Genomic DNA, 18,963 nt, shown 5'->3' with positions numbered 1-18,963 from the left:
GACAAAGTTGTGGCAAAATGGCCTAATAAAGTCAAGGTATTGGAGTCACAAAGACCTCAGTCCCATAGAAAATTTGTGGGCAGAACTGAAAAAGCATTTGCGAGCATGGAAGCCTACAAACCTGACTCAGTTACACCAGTTCTGTCAGGAGGAACGGGCCAAAATTCACCCAACTTATTCTGTACTTGACTATTTATATTTGTCCAACTTTTACTTTTACTTCACTACATTCCAAAATACTTTTCCTTGACACTGAAAAGTACTCATTACATTTTGACAGGAAAATTGTCCAATTCAAACACTTATCAAGAGAACATCCCTGGTCATCCCTACTGCCTCTGATCTGGTGGATGTCTGAGTGTTGGTAGTTTGCCCCAGGCTATCCATAAATAAATACAGAACAAGAAAATTGTGCAATCTGGTTTGCTTAATATAAGGAATTTTAAATGATTTATACTTTTACCTTTGATACTTAAGTATATTTAAAACCAAATACTTTTAGAGTTTTACTCAAGTAGTATTTTACTGCGTGACACTCACTTTTATTAGAGTCATTTTCTATTAAGTTATATTTACTTTTGAGTCCTCTTCCACCACTGCCAAGATGACATTGAATGTTTCTTAATGTGGCCTAGTTAAAGATTTTACTTACATCAGCTTGAACAACCAACTTGACAGCGCTTGAAGAATAATGTGCAAATATTGTACAATCCAGCTGTGCAAAGCTCTTAGAGACTTACCCACAAAGACTCACAGCTATATTCAATGCCAAATATGTTTCAGGGGGGTGAATACTTATCTAATCAATATATATTAGTGTTTTCATTTTCATTAATTTCTCATACATTTTTTTTAAAATCCTTCCACTTTGATATTTTGTGTAGATCATTGACCCAGAATAACAATTACATCTATTTTAATTCCACTTTGTAATAGAACAGAATGTGGAAAAAGTCAAGGGGTGTGAATGCCTTCTGAAGGCACTGTATATTATCACGAAATGTCATTAAGTTTTTGTTCATTTTTGTGTGTGTTTTTTTATTCAGCTGTTCGCACAAGACTTGAGACAAGTCAAAGTTCGTCAGGAAAAGTCTTCTCCCTTTTGTCGGTGATTGGTCAACAGTACTACTCCTAGTAGAAGTGGGAACTATGTACGGATTCTTCAATAAAGTGTTTGTTGTCATTCAACGAGAGACGACTAGTTTCCGTGCACATTTTTCCACTTGAGAAATACTGCACCAAACATCTTAGTTATATGTTAAATTGCACAACTTAGACGTCAAAACAATTGTTCTCTCTCTCTCTCTCTCTCATAGTGTGCACATGTGTGTGTGTGCTCCCAGAACAGTAATCACTTGTGATCTAGTCCACATTATGAACATACTCATATGAGCTAGGCAGATATACAGCCAGTTCCTTCCTGTCACCCTTCTTCCTGGTGATGCATGGTATACCCCAGCGTACTCCTAGAGAAGTCTGGATAATTAAACAACTGCGTGTTTGAGCCTGGCCTCTGATAATGGATTGAAGTGAGACAGGAAGTGAGACAGGAAGTGAGACAGCCAACACAAGTCACACTCTGATAACATTACTGCTGTGTTACTAGCATTTACACAACATCATAATATTAGGAAAGTTAATTGAAGTTAATTATTAGTGGCCACAGAACAAACAGTTTGAATGTGACTGGGCTCTATTCAATCCGCATTGTGGAAATTCAGCGTTTTAGCTTTATGTCACCTTTATTGGAAATTATCTGTACATTTCTATTGCAGAATCTGTAACACTTCAGCATTACAGATTGAATTGAGCTTTGAGTTTTGTATTCAAGCTCTTGTGTCTACCTGTGCCGTTGTGCTCTGTGTCTGTAGTGGTTGAGACTTGGTACTTGAGCTTCTGTGGCACAGTGATTATCTGCATGTAGGCCAGAAGCCACAGAGTGAGAGGAGGGGGATGGGGTGCACAGGAGAGAGATGCGATGAGACAAGCCACACAAGCCTCAAAGGGAACAGAGTGGGGGGTACCAAGCAGCTACCCTAAACCCTGCCGTAGGGCTAGGAACAGACAGACTTGGTTAACCACAGAACCACAAGAACATACAAGTGCACATACAAAGAGGGTGAGAGAGAGAGAGAAAGAGAGAATCTACAGCATGTGTGCGTGTCGAATACGTTTTTAATGAATCATAGCGTGAAATCACCTACCTATATTGAAAAAATATATAAATGCAACATACAACAATTTCCAAGATTTTACTGAGTTACAGTTGATGTACGGAAATCAGTCAATTGAAATGTATTCATTAGCCCCTAATCTATGGATTTCACATGACTGGGAATACAGAAATGCATTTGTTTGTCACAGATACCTTAAAAAACAAGGTAGGGCGTGGATCAGAAAACCAGTCAGTATCTGGTGCGACCACCATTTTCCTCAGCGCGACACATCTCCTTTGCATAGAGTTGATCAGGCTGTTGATTGTGTCCTGTGGAATGTTGTCCCACTCCTCTTCAATGGCTGTGCGAAGCTGCTGGAAATTGACCGGAACGGAACACGCTGTCGTACACGTCGATCCAGAGCATCCCAAACATGTTCAATGGTTGACATCATGTCTGGTGAGTATGCAGGCCATGGAAGAACTAGGAAATGTTCAGCTTCCAGGAATTGTGCACAGATCCTTGCAACATGGTGCCATGCATTATCATGCTGAAACAAGAGGTGATGGCGGCGAATAAATGGCATGACAATGGGCCTCAGGATCTCGTTACGGTATAAACCCCACTGCCACCATGGGGGCACTCTGTTCACAACAAAGCATATCGCTCGCCCCAATGACACCATACATGCTGTCTGCCATCTGCCTTGTATTGTTGAAACCGCGATTAATCCTTGAAGAGCACACTTCTCCGGTGTGACAGTGGCCAATGAAGGTGAGAATTTGCCCAATGAAGTTGGTTACGACGCCAAACTGCAGTCAGGTCAAGACCCCGTTGAGGACAACGAGCACACAGATGAGACAGTTTCTGACAGTTTGTGCAGAAATTCTACGGTTGTGCAAACCCACAGTTTCATCAGCTTCCTGGGTGGCTTGTCTCTGATGATCCTGCAGGTGAAGAAGCCAGATGTAGAGGTCCTGGGCTTGCTTGGTTACACGTGGTCTGTGGTTGTGAGGCTGGTTGGACGTACTGCCAAATTCTCTAAAATGACGTTGGATGTGGTTTATGGTGGAGAAATTAACATTCAATTATCTGGCAATAGCTCTGGTGGTCAATCCTGCAGTCAACATGCCAATTGCGCGCTCCCTCAAAACCTGAGACATCTGTGGTATTGTGTTGTATGACAAAACATACAACACAATAGAGAGGTGTGTTATTGTCCCCAGAACAAGGTGCATCTGTGTAATGATCATGCTGTTTAATCAGCTTCTTTGTATGCCACACCTGTCAGGTGGATTATCTTGGCAAAGGAGAAATGCTCACTAACCAGGATGTAAACACATTTTTGAGAAATTAGCTTTTTGTGCATATAGAACTGTTGTGCATATAGAACGCTCATGAAACATGGGACCAACACTTTACATGTTACGTTGATATTTTTGTTCAGTGTAGATTCAGTCCTTTGATATGTTTTCTGAAATTACATGCTTTATTCAGCAATTTCAGTGCACTCAATGATGCAGGGATGTAGTACTCTTTCACACTTTTATTGGTCTTATTATAGACTGGTTGGCAGACAACTTCACGAAAACGATGCACACGCATCGATAGGGCCAGAAGCCGTACTTTGTTAAGATTATAAATGGTGACATAGCTTGCATCAATGGCAAGAAGCTGCAATGTGGGGAATCAAAGGTGGCTCGTTTCAGCTAGTTTTATCTTGGTATTGATATCATGTCAATGCTAATATGGCTAAAACTCGCTAGATAACAGTATTTCAGAGACAAGTGCTCATTGTGCAAATGTATGTATGTTTTCAATAAACATTTGGAGACTAAATATAGTACAAGTTGTCAACAATCTAAGCGTGTACGGTCGAGCGTACATGTATTTGTGCGTGTGTGTGCGTTCATCCTAGTTTGACATGTAGGCTTAATAAGAACTGGCAGCTGTCAGTCTCCTGTTGACGTCTATCAGGAAGGCCACGACCTAACATGGGCACACAACAGAAACTCTCTGAGACAGTGGAAAGATACTTGATATAAAGATAACACACATTTTAATGCCTCTCTCGGAAGCCTCTCTCGGAAGGCACCACTTTTCCATTTTTTTTATTTTTTAAATTATAACCTCTTAGGGATCCCTAAGCGCGGGATTGATTTACAACATCCAGTGAAATTGTAGAGCGCCAAATTCAAACTACAGAAATATCAATAGTCAACCTTCACGGAAATATAAGTGTAATACATCAAAATAAAGCTTAACTTCTTGTTTATCCAGCCGCTGTGTCAGATTCCAAAAAGGCTTTACAGCAAAAGCAAACCATGCGATTATCTGAGGACAGCGCCGGGCATACAATCACATTAAAATAATTTTTCAACCAGGCAGGTGTGACACGAAAGTCAGAAATAGCCACATAATAAATGCCTTACCTATGAAGATCTTCTTCTTTTTGCAATCTCAAATGTCTCAGTGACACAATGAATGGTAATTTTGTTCGATAAATTCCTTCTTTATATCCCCAAAATGTTCATTTATTTGGCGCGTTTGATTCAGAAACTCACCGGTTCCAACAAAGTATCTAATAAGTTACCTGTAAACTTGGTCCAAACATTTCAAACAACGTTCCTAATCCAACCTAAAATGTGATTAAACTATAAAATTTAAGACGGAATAAATTGTTTCTAATACCGGATAAAAACAACTTGAAGCGCACTCCAGTTCACGCGCAACAAAAGACTAAAGCTCTTCAGAGTGACACCTACAAAGAACAGCCCTACTTCTTCATTTCTCAAAAGAAAAACATTGAACAGTTTCTAAAGACTGTTGACATCTAGTGGAAGCCATAGGAACTGCAATCTGGGCCCTAATAAATCAGGCCTCCCATAGAAACACATTGGAAAACACAGTGACCTCGTGGATGGATTGTGCTCTGGGTTTCACCTGCCAAATCAGTTCTGTTATACTCACAGACATTATTCTAACAGTTTTAGAAACCTCAGAGTTGTTCTATCCAAATCTAGTATTATATGCATATCCTAGCTTCTGGGCCTGAGTAGCAGGCAGTTTACTTTGGGCTTTTCATCCGGATGTGAAAATACTGCCTCCTATCCCAGAGAGGTTTTAAACAAGTCATTATTTTCATTTCACTTCACCAATTTGAACTATTTTTGTATGTCCATTACATGAAATCCGAATAAAAATCAAATTTAAATTACAGGTTGTAATGCAACAATAGGAAAAACACCAAGGGGGACGAATACTTTTGCACGGCACTGTATGTGTTGTCATTATACAGTGTCTCATCAATCACATCCCTTGATCAACCAGAACATTGGTAGGCACTCAAATGAACTTTGCAAGAGTAAGGGGACCAGTTAGGTTACTCTGGCTTCACTCAATTGTAATATGAAGGTCAACACATTTGGTTGACTGGATACAGTTGTCAATGGTGACCTTCTCTATGGAGCGCTATTACAGAGATATGGATTGGAAGGCTTCATATATTGTTCTCCATTGGTTGTGGACTAATCCATTCTCTGTGATGTGGAGGCCATTACTAGTGATGCTGTTGTCTCTGAAAAGTACATTAGATTCTTCTTGGTGGGTTGCAGAGTTAACCCTTGACCCCAAAGGGCCATGTCCTCCCGAGAACAGGGTCTAGACCCCACTCTCCCACCACAGCCCCCTTCTGTCCACAGAGTGGGGTCAGGGATCAGGGGGACATGGCAGCTCATGGAGCATCGGTATGCACTGAAACACCTCTACAAGCAGCTCTAGACAAGGCAGTCTGGGCTACAATTCATGCCATACAGTATTTAGCTATTTCAGATGTTTTAATATATTTTATCAGGCCTTGGGATAACACTTCTTATACATATTCCAGTGCTGCTGCTATTCATTTTTATCCGCCATTCTAAAGAACAATGTTGAACTTATCAGAGTAGGCTATTGTGGGTTAATTTCATCACACAAAGCGCGTATCTTCAGTCAAAGAAATATAAAAGAAAACGTTTCTAAGTGGAGCGAAGCAGTCATATGACATCAAGGTGTTAGAGCTGCTATTTGTGGCTGTGTGTAAAGGTTCAGCAGCGTGAAGTTATTACCAATTTGAATTCTGTAGAGCAAACGTAGCGCTTGTAAATGCTACCTCTGCTCGCAAGCGTCATGTGATCACCCATCTGCCTCTCCTCTGGTACATGTTAATTGTGATTTACTCTAGAAACTATATTTGACGTGTAAAGGTTACTGGCTGCATGGAAAAGCATTACACTTACACTTTTGCCTCTGTGTGTGTATTCCCTTGTGTTTTAGGGTTGGAGGAATATGGCCCTGATTCCCCTGCTGTCGGAGAGAGGCCTAATGGAGATGTCTGGGACTTGGCCTACTACTAAACCAACATGAGGTGAGCTCAGGTTAGAAAGCCAAAGGGCCCAAACGACACAAAGAAGCAAATTCTCAACTGACCATGCTGTGTGTGTGTGTGTGTGCGCGCATGTGCGTGCACTCTGTTCTTGTTCATGTGAGCGTCTGTACATGTGTGCTTGAGCGTGTGTCTCTGCATGCCCGCAGCAAAGTTAGCCTCTGTGTTGAGTAAACCCTTGGATATTAGTAGCGGTCCAGGGAACGCAGTAAACAGAAGAAAAAAAACACTGGTTTGAGGGGAACTCATGCAACGTGGCCATAGGCAATATCAAATCCAATGACCCGTTCCTCTGCCCTCTGGTCCATACCAAAGACATGAGTCAAAGGGGGGCAGAGGCTAGCGTTGACTGTTTGCCATCAGCACAACCTCACAGTCTAAAAGGTGGAACCCATAAAAAGGTAATACAATTGGCTATAGTCATTGCAAATGATGTACAAACAGGCAAGGTTCTTGGGGAGGTTATATGGAACATCCCCGTATTATTCACCACATGATATGTGCATGATGTGTGGATGTAGCATTGTAGTTGTACTGCCATATTGGTTGATCTATGCCATTTACATGTAATATGACAGAGGGCGACACAATTAGCTTGCTTTAGTGATGTGTTGCAGAAGGTCTTGTTTCGTGGTATTTTTATGGCCTATTTCCTCAGCATTTGTTTTATCCTTGATTGGACCTTTGACCTTAACCTTTGTATAACTATCTCAGACACAGCTGGAGAGATTGACAGGATGTTAGTTTCCTGGGATATTGAATGTGCGTGCTGTGCACAATATGCTAAATCAGTAGACATACAACTCTGTCAGCAAAAATATTCCGATAGCTGAAAATACCGACCTCTCACTCACTCTCAAATCAGTACCAATACCAAGAGCTTACCCCTAGTACCATTCTGACCGAATGTTCTGGCAACTCTAAAAGGCTGTTTGTATGTATTGGTATTCCAGTAAAGCTGATTTCTTGTGTGATGTTGTGGAAATCAAGGGTTCAAGAGAGTGAGAGTGATGTCAGCGCCCATGGGCCTCAGTGTCTGGTAGTGTACCCACTGTAATTACTCCCTCTACTCTCTGTCAATTGGTGGAGTGCTCTGAAGGGCCAATTAGGGAGGGCAGCCTGAGTCGCCGGGCAGGAGAGTCAGCAGCAGAGTCACTACCCGCCATTTAAACTCCAAGACCTTTAGCCGTCATAGAGAGGAGCACTGTTATCAAATCATTAGTTTATTTTTAAACCATTGATACAGTCAAGGCCAAAGATTTGTGAAAAAATACCAAAAATACACATTTCTCAGACTGAGAATGTGGTTTTGAGTTTTGGTATTAAATAGCAAGAAGCACCCTGGCATGGTAATATTGTGTGTATTGTAATTCAAATCTAACTATACCTCTCTCTGGAAGGATGCAATTTACACTGTAGCCAGTGTTGGCTGTTGACAAGATCATACGCTATTGTCCGTCTGGTTGGTGTTCCATTGAAACTAAACAAAAAAACTCCAGTCCATTATGTGGGTAAATGTTACTATATGTGTCTTCAGGAACGCGTTGTGCTGTGGACTTGTAAGTCAGGAGGAAGGCAGATGGATATTGTTAACTGCAGTCTTCAGTATCGGGCCATTGGTTTGAGTTCATTCTATATTTCAAATGCTTATTAAATGTGAATGTGGGCTTTAACCATGGTCCTCTCCAAAACACTAAATCCACCTTGTTTATGATGTTTTTACAACAATACCATAGCATCCATGTCACCATCCTAAAAGCAGTGTGTTAGTCATTAGACCACTATATCCACTGTTGCATTTAGATAGACTGCAATGGAAGATAACTGGCACACTACGCTTTTTAAGAGTCAGAGTGGTGTCTAACCTCCCATCAGCCATTGCCTGTGTAAGCGCATGGTTGGGGTCATGGGGTTAAAGCCCAAACAGGAAGAGATGGCTATTTTCAACTCTCAGATAAAGATGTGCAGTGACACTCCTAAAACATTCCCCTGGAAACAGGTCTAATGCAGCCTATCATTTCTCTCTCCCTGTTATACTCCCCTGACCATATCCAAATTACAATAATTGCTTTTGTGTTTAAATGTGCTGCATGCGCTGCATGCGCTGTGGGCAGTGGGTACATGTTCTGAAATTCATATGACTTATGTATAGATACACACACTACAAGTCAAAAGTTTTAGAACACCTACTCATTCAAGGGTTTTTATTTAGTTGTACTATTTTCTACATTGTAGAATAACAGTGAAGACATCAAAACTACAAAATAACACATATGGAATCCTGTAGTAACCAAAAAAGTGTTAAACAAATCAGAAAATATGATTTATATTTGAGATTCTTCAAAGTAGCTACCCTTTGCCTTGATGACATTTTTGCACACTCTTGGCATTCTCTCAACCAGCTTCATGAGGTACCTGGAATGCATTTCAATTAACAGGTGTGCCTTCTTAAAAGTTAATTTGTGGAATTTATTTCCTTCTTAATGCATTTGAGCTAATCAGTTGTGTTGTCACAAGGTAGGGAGGTATACAGAAGATAGCCCTATTTGGTATAAGATGCCCATATTATGGCAAGAACAACTCAAATAAGCAAAGAGAAGCGAGAGTCCATCATTACTTTAAGACATGAAGATCAGTCAATTTCAAGAAGTTACCCAGAGTTACCTCTGATGTAAGAGGATAAGTTCATTAGAGTTACCAGCCGCAGAAATTGCAGCCCAAATAAATGCTTCAGCAAAAGACTCATCTAAACATCAACTGTTCAGAGGAGACTTTGAATCAGGCCTTCGTGGTCGAATTGCTGCAAAGAAACCACTACTAAAGGACACCAATAATAAGAAGGGATTTGCTTGGGCCAAGAAACAAGCAATTGACATTAGACCGGTGGAAATTTGTCCTTTGGTCTGGAGTCCAAATTGGAGATTTTTTGTTCCAACCGCCGTGTCTTTGTGAGACGCAATGTGGGGGAACAGATGATCTCTGTATGTGTATTTCCCACCGTAAAGCATGGAGGAGGAGGTGTTATGGTGTGGGGGTGCTTTGCTGGTGACACTGTCTGTGATTTATTTAGAATTCAAGACACACTTAACCAGCATGGCTATCACAGCATTCTGCTGCAGCGATACGTTATCCCACCTGGTTTGGGCTTAGTGGGACTATCCGCTGCATCAGACGACCTGGCCTCCACAATCCTCCAACCAAATTGGGATGGTTTGGGATGAGTCGGTCCGCAGAGTGAAGGAAAAGCAGCCAACAAGTGCTCAGCACATTTGGGAACTCCTTCAAAACGGTTGGAAAAGCATTCCAGGTGAATCTGGTTGAGAGAATGCCAAGAGTATGCAAAGCTGTCATGCAGGCAAAGGGTGGCTATTTGAAGAATCAAATATATTTAGATTTGTTTTACACTTTCTTGGTTACTAAATTATTCCATATGTGTTTTTTCATAGTTTTGATATCTTCACTATTATTCTTAATTCTAATATATATATATATATATATATATATACACACACATACACACACACACACACACACACACACACAGACACACACACACACACACACACAAACACATTTTATTCATAGAATAGCAACCATGAAAATGCAAAATATCACACGTTTCTATCCTATTGCTTTTATATGACACAGCATTACTTGTACAATTTAGCATTAATGCTTATCTAAAATAGAACTTGTGGAAATATGACAGAGAGCGGTAGTTAGGTGTTGCTGTTCACAAGGCACAGCCCATGTTTGCCTGGAGTAGACCTTTCAGAATATAACCGCATGCAGCCTCCATGTCATTAACACTAGGCCACAGGACATAATGAAGTCCCCTGCATGTGTTTGCATGATTAAAGAGAGGTACAGTGTGTGTGTGTGTGTGTGTGTGTGTGTGTGTGTGTGTGTGTGTGTGTGTGTGTGTGTGTGTGTGTGTGTGTGTGTGTGTGTATATATGTGTGTGTGTGTGTGTGTGTGTGTGTGTGTGTGTGTGTGCATCTGTGTGTGTTCATTTTTGTGTGTTTGCTTTGGTACACAAATGACATTAGGTGCCAGCGTACAACACGGCTTTCGGAAGTCCATAAGCAAACATCTACAATATGAATTAAGTCTTTATTATAATGCAATAAATGCGTAATAAACAAATAGTTGATAGTGGTAATAAAGCAGCAAGGTTAAAGCATTAACCAAAGAAAATAGGTCATTTGCTAAATGTATTTATATGAAAGCTGCTATGTCATTCAAATTATTTTTTTCCATCTATAATTTTCCTATTTCCTATTCATCATGTAATTCCATATTTCATGCCTGGGTGCGATCCTTCCACCATGCTATATATTGCTGAGGCTTGTGCCTCTTAGCGATAGCACATTCTTTCCGGCATTTCCCCCCCACAAAACCGTAACATTTCCATATTTTTTCTCATTTTGATTCGCGGAATTACCAGGAGTAGGGCATTTGGGGTGGGGGGGTGGGGGGTGGGTTGACAACATCAGTTATCAATTTATAATTAAAAGGAATAAAACTGCAGTTTTTTTCTCCATTTAATATCCAAGTAGCCGTCAGTGGAGTGTGTAATAGCACTGCGTAGGTAGGGTTTCTTCTGCATCATCATTTTACAGCGAGAACAAAGAATATGCGCATAATAAAATCATGCAAATGAATGCAAATCGCTGGCAGCAAGGAGGAGAGGGAAGGTGGAAGGAGGGAGGGGAGATGCAGAAGCCAAGAGGAGTGGTAGGGCTTGGTACTTACCCTCGCTAGGCAAACCTCATGCCCTGCACAATTTAAGATATCGCTTTTTTGACAAAAGGGGTAGATGGCCAAAAAATATTGCTTCCTTTGTCTCTGTCTTATTCCAAACCCTTCTTTTTAGTTGTAGATTTGTACAGAAGTGTTTTTGAATATCCCTCCTTTGGGCCTGGATGGACCAATTTGAATTCAGATTCTCCAAATGCCAATTTCGAAGTTGCAAGACAATGCAAAGCCCAAACAAGATACATCTTGCATGTGTCATTTCCCTCAGTTACTCCTTATTCTCCTCCCTTCACTCCTTAGCAACATTTTGCATAAATGTTTTTTGAGAATTACATAATCTATTCTCAATCCTTTTTTTCATCTGCTGAATGCAGTGAATAGAAATGAAACTGTGCCTCTTGTGTTTTAATGGAAGAGACCAGGTTAGGGAGGGCAGGGCAGTACTTTGTGTGTTGGCTGATGCAACGCTGCTATGGCCCGGTACAGCATCAGAGAAATGCAAAACATATATTACTAACACCACAGCTAATGAAAGTCTCCCCCTTACCCCCCATCCGCTCACTAAAAACCAGCCGACACTTCAACCTTATCAAAAATGTGACATTTTCCTGAGTACGTTCATTAAGCCCAAGCGAGGGGGATTAGGGATTGACAACCACCCCCGCCCTTTTCTTGCCCTTAGCCCTTTTCACAAATCACATATTCACATTATATTCCTGGATATTCAAATCAGTGTACACCATGCACATTGAGATTTGTTTGTAATGTATTATATGTACTTGGGATGAGGAAATTGTACTCTGGTCATGCAGGTTGTATGTGTAAAAACATTTTCAATAACATTTTTACAGCGAAAATTTGAAATACAATTTGCTTTTCGACTGCTCAGTGTTTTCAAACGGGAGATAGCTTGCTGGCAGATTACAGGTATGCTATTCAGTGTACATCTAACCAGGGATGGTGTACTCAACCTTCAACTTAATTCCAATATAATTCACACATTTAAGATAACTTTGACTACTTTAATTTTGAACAGTATTTTGTAGTTTAATATAGCTTAGTCTGTATAACTGTGAAAAAGGCATAGACTGTGTGTGTGTGTGTGTGTATATGTCTACATAGTGCTCTGAGCTGCCCATATTTAAACAATGATCAGTGATTTGTGTGCAGTAGCATATAAAAGAACACTGGAATAATTACTTTATTATCTCACACGCACGCACCGCACGCACACACACACACACACACACACACACACACACACACACACACACACACACACACACACACACACACACACACACACACACACACACACACACACACACACACACACACACACACACTGGACTACTCTTCAGCCACAATATGGCGAGTGAGAGAAGAGGGGGAAGGCATAGACAGACACTTACAATAATGCATAATGATGTTAACATTCCTGCATGTTTAATAGAGGCGGGACTGAGACAGACAATGGCTAGGCCGTCGTCTTGGTGTGTGTGTGGGTGTGCATGTGTATGTCTGGCAACAGTTAATAAAGATGAATTAATTGTGGCCTAGTGGGTGTACTACAGAGGTATTGCTCATGTTTGTTGGGTGCCATGCTGAAGTGACTGAGAAATTTTGGCTAAAGCATTAATCCAATCAAAAATTATGGAAGATCTTGCATGTGTGTGCGTGAGCATGTTTGGGTCTGTTAACTAAGCATGTTTATGAATATACAGTACCAGTCAAAAGTTTGGACAGAGGGTTTTTCAAGGGTTTTTCTTTATTTTTACTATTTTCTGCATTGTAGAATGTCATTAAAACTATGAAATAAGACATGGAATCATATAGTAACCAAAAAAGTGTTAAACACATCAAAATATATTTGAGATTTGAGATTCTTCAAAGTAGCCACTGTTTGCCTTCATGACAGCTTTGCACACTCTTGGCATTCTCTCAACCAGCTTCAACTGAAATGCTTTTCCAACAGTCTTGAAGGGGTTCCCTATATGCTGAGCACTTGTTGGCTGCTTTTCCTTCACTCTGCGGTGCAACTCATCCCAAACCATCTCAATTGGGTTGCAGTCAGGTGATTGTGGAGACCAGATCATCTGATGCAGCACTCCATCACTATCCTTATTGGTAAAATAGTCCTTACGTAGCCTGGAGGTCTGTTTTGGATCACTGTCCTGTTGAAAAACAAATGAAAGTCCCACTAAGCGCAAACCAGACGGGATGGCGCATCGCTGCAAAATGCTGTGGTAGACATGCTGATTAAGTGTGCCTTGAATTCTAAATAAATCACTGACAGTGTCACCAGCAAAGCACCCCCACACCATCACACCTCCTCCTCCATGCTTTATCCTCTACAGCAGAGGATAAGTAATGATAGACTGTAATGATAGAGTCTCTCTTTGCTTATTTGAGCTGTTCTTGGCATAATATGGACTTGTCTTTTACCAAATAGGGCTTCCTTCTGTATACCAACCCCACCTTAACTTTCAAGAAGGCACACCTGGTAATTGAAATGCATTCCAGGTGACTATCTCATGAAGCTGGTTAAAAGAATGCAAAGCTGTCATCAAGGCAAAGGGTGGCTACTTTGAAGAACACTTTTTTGGTTACTACATGATTCCACATGTTATTTCATACTTTTGATGTCTCCTCTATTATTCCACAATGTAGGAAATAATAAATAGTAAAAATAAAGAAAAACCCTGGAATGAGTAGGTGTGTCCAAACAAAACCAATGCGCTGGAAGCTATATGACATCCACAGTAAAAACCGAATAGGTTGCATTTCTACGAATAAATCCTTCATTTAATCTAATTTAAATATTTACTAAGAGTGTGTCAAAGGGGTGGGGCTTAATTATGAGTGTAAGCATACACATCACCAAGTTCTCCACCGATGTCTATTATCTCTCTAAACTGCCCATCACGATACATAAACACAGAAGATAATGGATTAGATATCAAAACTGACGGAACTGATATAAAACGGAGATGGGGAAAGACAGGCAATGTCTCCAGACGAGGACTGGCAAAAATGAAGGTCCTTTTCTGTGGGCACCCGTGGCATCTGGATTGCAGATCACTGAATTCCCCGCGAATGCGTTTCCGGGCTTTGGTGAGGGGGCCTTGGTTTATAGCCTACTAGACCCTATCTCTGCCTGGGTACACTTTGTTTTTTCCTTACTCGAAATATGTATTTTGTGTTTCTGAATCAAATGTCAAGTTAATTTCCTGTGTGCCATGAGCGGTGTGTCCTCCCCTTGGGTGTGTGTGGCAGCACCGAGGATGTGAGTGGGGGAAGGGGGCACTGCGAGGAAAGGAGAGAGGCGATGAGAGGTGTGGAGGCGGTGGCGAGTACAGTATACTAGTGTTTGTAAATTGGCTCTCTCTGAAGCGCCGGAGTGGCGGTTTGTGTGTATGTGTGTACGTACAAAGAGTAACTGGTTGTGTTTTTGGTGTTCATTGAGTGTGTATGTATGTGTATGCATGCATGCACGTGTTCCCTTGCACACTTATATTTCTAAAACTGTTTCTGGACGTGAAAGTGCAGGTGTACTTGCTTCAGTCTGATGCTATTCCACATGATTATTTTGTTATTTATGGATTTTCTGTTTGAAGTTATCAAGTTATCAACATTATTATTTTCAATAATCATTTCAAGTGTGTTTTCCAATTGGAATTCTACACCTACAGCCAATGATATCACAAAACGAACCTGTTATGGTATCATGTGGAGCACATTCCACCCTCATTAAGGAGAATAGTCCCCTTATGACACGACCAATCAGAATGCTATCTTTCTATATTTCAGCTACAGGTAGCTGACCCATGGGCCCTGGCCATTAACTAATGATATCTCACTGTTCCATCATTATCACAGCCTCTCATCTTCATACTCGACCACAAAGACCTCTGTGTGTCTGTCTGTGTGAGTCTCTCTGTGCGTATGTGTCCATGAGTGTGTGTTAGAGCAATGAGCAGTTTAGAGTGCATTTTCTCATCAGCGGTGTCCTATCTGTAAACTGATTTAAAACATAACCTGATCACTAATGTCACTCATCACATGTGTTCTTTCAGACATGCTTATGCTCTATTATTATATTCAATAACGCTTCTCATGTAGGATTTCTAGCTTCTGTGTTGCCTTCTGATGGCAGTCTTTGTCTCTTTCTGCCACTGTGGACTCTTACTATATTCATTGAGGTTTTGTTGATTTTCTTTCCCAGTCCCCCCTATTTGCATTGAGTAATTGGGTGCTTCTGACAATCCTCATGTCTAGTGTACGTGTCCCTTTCATTTACGAGGTGCATCTTTTTTTAGTATTCTTGGTGTGAAAAGAAACAAATACTGTTGTTTTTTCAACAACACACTATTTGTATATATTTTAAATGATCCGTCAATATTGTTAGGCTGGAGTTAGTGACACAATATTTTAATATGAAATACAATTATAGAAAATCATGCAGTATTAGTATTTTAATGTCAACTGCCACACTCATTTGAAATGTGCATGTGTTGTGACAGCCATCATTCCAGTGTCTATGAGTGTACAATAAGGTGCTATCTAGAACCTAAAATGGTTATTTGGCTGTCCCCATAAGAGAACCCTTTGAAGAATCATTTTGGGTTCCAGGTTAAACCCTTTTTGTTCCAGGTAGAACCCTTTTGGGTTCCATGTAAAACCCTTTCCACAGAGGAACCCAAAAGGGTTCTATCTGGAACCAAAAAGGGTTCTACCGGGGCTTTAAAAAGGGTTCTTCTATGAGGACAGCCGAAGAACCCTTTTGGAACCCTTTTTTTCTAAGAGTCTATGAATGTGTAATTGCGTATTGCGACAGCCCTGTAAAACGCTGTAATGTGGAGAAATGGATTATCCATGTGTGCTTTCGCTGATGTATGCTCCTGCCCCACAAATGTCACATCCCATAACCCAGAAAAATTACACCAGTCCCACCTAATTACACATATTCATGATGCTGCTTTGCATGGCGCAGGTATCATGGTCTGTAGTGAGGCACCGCGATCCAGCGATGTGTCAGAGCAAAAGGCTCGGAATCCACTGATTCACTGTGTCTCCTCACAAGCATAGGTTGGATAACACTCCCTTCAATCATGTACATTTTATTATGATTCGAGAGTGCTTGGAAAGCCTTTTTGCATGTGGTTGTATAGCCTCTACATGCCCGCAATGTTTAATCTGTATTAAAGAAATTAGCTTTTCCCTAGATTATCAAGGTCATTCTGAAAGAGAGGATTTTTCATATCCACTAACTCTCTTTTAGCCATATTTGTTTTCCAAATTTCGACATAAGTTTTTTTCTATTGTTCTCTCTTTTGCACTCCCTCTTTTTTCCTCCCTGTATCTCTCTATCTACCTCTCTCTCATTCTTCCTCTACAATTTCATGAGTGTGGTTAATGCGTGGACATTGATGAACCTTGCTGACCTCGATGAACCATGTGCAAATCAGAGAGGGAATGCTGTTCACATCAGAAATGGGGACGAGGATGAGACCCGAGCGAATGAGAAACAAACCAAGATGGAGGAAAGAGTGATGATATCGGGAGAAAGATGGGAACAAGGGGATGGAAAGAGAGGAGAGGAGGAGATGAAGGGTCCTAGTGGTTGGCTCAATGGCCCTTTATAGCAGCTTGCATAGTGGAGGGCGCAGACTTAATCAGAGGACAGGGTTTGGGGCTGTGCCACTGCTTGGGTAAACAGCGATTGTTCTCAGCGCAGGGTTCCAAACACTTTCAACAATGGCACCATTGTCCCGCCAGCTCTCATTAGGGAGAGAACCAGTGGCAAGAGGGGCAAAGATAGTAGGGAGAGAGGAGGGGTGGTTGGGGTAGATGGAGAGACTAGGAAGCTGACAGGAACAGGGAGTGGGGGGGGGGGGGGGTAGAGGCATCATCCTTTCCCTCTCTCTCACTCTCTAGCTTCCTCTCGTTCTCTTATAAAGTTGAAGTCGGAAGTCCACGTACACTTAGTTTGGAGTCATTAAAACAGGTTTTTCAACCACTCCACAAATTTCTTGTTAACAAACTATAGTTTTGGCAAGTCAGTTAGGACATCTTCTTTGTGCATGACACAAGGAATTTTTCCAACAATTGTTTACAGACAGATTATTTCACTTATAATTCACTGTATCACAATTCCAGTGGGTCAGAAGTTTACATACACTAAGTTGACTGTGCCTTTAAACAGCTTGGAAAATTCCAGAAAATTATGTCATGGCTTTAGAAGCTTCTGGTAGGCTAATTGACATCATTTGAGTCAATTGGAGGTGTACCTGTGGATGTATTTCAAGGCCTACCTTCAACGTCAGTGCCTCTTCATCATGGGAAAATCAAAAGAAATTAGCCAAGACCTCAGAAAAAAAATTGGAGACCTCCACAAGTCTGGTTCATCCTTGGGAGCATTTTCCAAACGCCTGCAACAATAGTACGCAAGTATAAACACCATGGGACACCGCAGCTGTCATACCGCTCAGGAAGGAGACGCGTTCTGTCTCTTAGAGATGAGCGTACTTTGGTACGAAAAGGGCAAATCAATCCCAGAACAACAGCAAAGGACCTTGTGGAGATGCTGGAGGAAACAGGTACAAAAGTATCTATAGCCACAGTAAAACGAGTCCTATATCGACATAACCTGAAAGGCCGCTCAACAAGGAAGAAGCAACTGCTCCAAAACCTCCATAAAAAAGCCAGATTACGGTTTGCAACTGCACATGCGGACAAAGATCGTACTTTTTGGAGAAATGTCCTCTGGTCTGATGAAAAAAAAATGGATCTGTTTGGCCATAAATACCATCGTTATGTTTGGAGAAAAAAGGGGGATTCTTGCAAGCCGAAGTACACCATCCCAACCGTGAACACGGGGTGACAGCATCATGTTGTGGGGGTGCTTTGCTGCAGGAGGGACAGGTGCACTTCACAAAATAGACAGCATCATGAGGGAGGAAAATTATGTGGATATATTGAAGCAACATCTCAAGACATCAGTCAGGAAGTCAAAGCTTGGTCGCAAATGGGTCTTCCAAATGGACAATGACCCCAAGCATACTTCCAAAGTTGTGGCAAAATGGCTTAATGACAACAAAGTCAAGGTAATGGAGTGGCCATCACAAATCCCTGACCTCAATCCCATAGAAAATTTGAGGGCAGAACTGAAAAACCGTGTGCGTGCAAGGAAGCCTACAAACCTGACTCAGTTACACCAGCTCTGTCAGGAGGAATGGGCCAAAATTCACCCAACTTATTGTGGGACTCTTTTGGAAGGCTACCTGAAACGTTTGACCCAAGTTAAACAATTTAAAAGCAATGCTAGCAAATACTAATTGAGTGTATGTAAACTTCTGACCCATTGGGAATGTGATGAATGAAATCTTAAATAAATCATTCTCTCTACTATTATTCTGACATTCCACATTATTAGGGTTAGGTGCCTTGCTCAGGGGTACAACTACAGATTTTCATCTAGTCGGCTCTGGGATTACGAACCAGCGACCTTTCGGTTACTGGCTCATCGCTCTTAACCGCTAGGCTACCTCCTCTCACCCTCTTTGCCCCACTTTCTTATTTCCTCCTTTTCTCTTTTCTTCCTCTCATCCTCCCATTGTTATCCTG

At 41.2% G+C, this 18,963-nt stretch overlaps 1 long non-coding RNA gene across 4 annotated transcripts in view; it reads left to right on the top strand.

Annotated features, from left to right (window-relative positions):
- Positions 1-18,963, top strand: part of LOC110535727 — a 71,653-nt gene that overhangs the window by 21,979 nt on the left and 30,711 nt on the right. For all 4 annotated transcript variants that reach the window (XR_002475301.2, XR_005034635.1, XR_002475302.2 and 1 more), the window contains exon 2: positions 6,471-6,561. This is a non-coding gene — a long non-coding RNA (uncharacterized LOC110535727). The remainder of the gene's footprint in view (positions 1-6,470; positions 6,562-18,963) is intronic.

The sequence above is a fragment of the Oncorhynchus mykiss genome, chromosome 11 (assembly GCF_013265735.2).
Source record: "Oncorhynchus mykiss isolate Arlee chromosome 11, USDA_OmykA_1.1, whole genome shotgun sequence".
In the NCBI taxonomy this organism is placed as follows: Eukaryota; Metazoa; Chordata; class Actinopteri; order Salmoniformes; family Salmonidae; genus Oncorhynchus; species Oncorhynchus mykiss.
This window is presented reverse-complemented; position numbering and strand designations above follow the sequence as displayed.